Genomic DNA, 2,395 nt, shown 5'->3' with positions numbered 1-2,395 from the left:
TGTGCGGTTCTTGGAACTTGATCCAACAATTTAAAAAGAAAATGAATTCTTATGTATTTCTAGGTGCAGTGGCCACATGACAAAGAGTCCACTTGGAAACTTTCACTAAAGTGGATCCAGATTGTTTTCACTTCACAGTAAAGAGAAAATTCAAAGAAGTAGACCTGGGTGCCAGTGGCTCACGTCTGTAATCCTAGCTACTCAGGAGACTGAGATCTGAGGATAGAGGTTCAAAGCCAGCCCAGGCAGGAAAGTCTATGAGACTCTTATCTTCAATAAACCACCAGAAAACCACAAGTGGCACTGTGGCTCAAGAGGTAGAACACTTTCCTTGAGCTGAAGCCTAGAGTTCAAGCACCATGACCAACAACAAAAAAGGTTCTAATATCAGTATGCACTTTCGTGTTTTCTTAATGGAATTAAAGATGAGCCCAATCGCTCTTGTGTAGAACTAAAAGAATATCACACTCAACAATATCACGTTGTTGAAAGAAGTCAGGTAGTATCAGGCTACTGTGAAGTTACTATTGCCAGGATGAATCCCGGGTAGAAATACATTTTTTCCTTTTCAGTATTTACTAATAAAACACATCTGTGTATTAATAGCAATACATTACTGCTTTAACATAAATTGTGTTCTCTATTCAACTCAGAGAATTTTGACAACTATTTAATTATGCAATGCTGAGTCCCCTTATAAAGTCAATAAGTTGGCATTTTTGTCTTTTATATTAAAATGCAAAGAAACTAAGACCAAATAGTTTTATAGTTAGGTGGGTCATAGAAGGGGCTGTTTTCTCACTTAGAAATTAAATCCAGTGGGATAATTCATGACATCCATAATCTGAAAATCTGCTCTAACTTTTGTCTTTTACAGACCTCATCAATTTAGTCAAGATATTCAAGGTCTTTTCCTTTAAATCTTGAATTACTGATGTCAAAATAATAGTGGTATCACTTCAGAAACATCTGATACTGTAGCAAAATGCCCTACACCATATATCTCCATGAAGCAGGTTATTAACATCTATAGGAGTGAGAGAAAAGAGAGCATCATCATTTCCCAATATAGTTTCTTATAAGATAGTTTACATCAGAATCCTTGAAATCCATAAGGCAGTGTGTTGGTATGTTCGAAGTGAAGAACAAAGGCTGGAGTAGGGGATTTATGTGGAACAACCCCTGCCTAGAAATTTGGAGGTTCTCAGCTTGAACTCTCCTACTGCCAAATCCATCAGTCTTCCTTTAGAGAAAGAGGTATAGCTGTGTATTTCAATTCCACTGTGATTCTATAACAAAATTCCTTAAGACCAGGCCCCAATAGCTTAGAGCAAGTTATTTGTCCTCAACAGAAATTCTAAAGGACAAGATCTAGAACCCAGAAATTTCAATGTACCGAGAGGTCAGCTTCATCAGCGCTTTAATGTGCTCCCATGTTGCTGTGTCCTCACATGGTGGAAAGGCTAAGAACGTATTTAAAAGAAAACAATACCGCTGACAGACTTCTTCCCACCATTCAGATGAAGTTTAATTTGCTTAATGGCTCTGTATTTTCTTCTGTCATGTACCTACTTCTCTTGTTTTATGTTGTTGTTTTATTTGGCTTACTGGCCTTGAACACTTGAACCACTTTAAGTAAAGCTGTTTTGATTCCATGTATGTACCACCAAAATCATCTGCTGCTACTTCATTTTTTGGAAGTAAGCCACTTGCTTGCCCAAACCCTGTGCTTTATTGTCATTCCGGTATAAATTTTAAAGTTTTTGGTCTGTTTTGAATTTTGCAAGCGATTTAACAAGGACCCTTCACAAATAATTAGCAAATACTCTACCATTGCTTAGATTGCTTTATATTTTATTATTCATTTATTATTTATTTTATTATTTTAAATAAGTCTTTATTATTAAAATACTGTACTGAGGATTTACAGTTACATGAGCAAGGTAAGAAGTACATTTCTCATAATTCATTGTTGCCTCCTCCTTGGTTTTTCCCATACCATCCCTTCCCTCCCATCTCCACTACTACACTCCCTCCACCTAAATTGTAAAGTTTGTTTGAGATGGACAAGATTATTTAATTCCTCATTGGTTGACCTCATGTTTAACCCACTTACTGAAAAACTGTAAACATGTAAACCTATAAACATGTTTAAATTTTTATGTAGACTCCCTTGCAATTTGCTCACAAATTATAGTGTTTGCCTTCCATTGCAATCTTCTCCTTCTCCTTCTCCTTCTTCTTTTTCAGTTAAAACATCAAATGTGTTGTCGCATGCTAACATTGATAACAAATTCCTCTATTGATTGCATCAGAAATACCTCAGCTATTTTTTAAAGACTATCATAGAGAGTGGTGGGAAGATGGCAGAGAAGCTGGAGGCTAAACAAGCTCT

The sequence above is a fragment of the Dipodomys spectabilis genome, unplaced genomic scaffold, assembly GCF_019054845.1.
Source record: "Dipodomys spectabilis isolate Male_0828 unplaced genomic scaffold, ASM1905484v1 ptg000487l, whole genome shotgun sequence".
Lineage (NCBI taxonomy): Eukaryota > Metazoa > Chordata > Mammalia > Rodentia > Heteromyidae > Dipodomys > Dipodomys spectabilis.
This window is presented reverse-complemented; position numbering follows the sequence as displayed.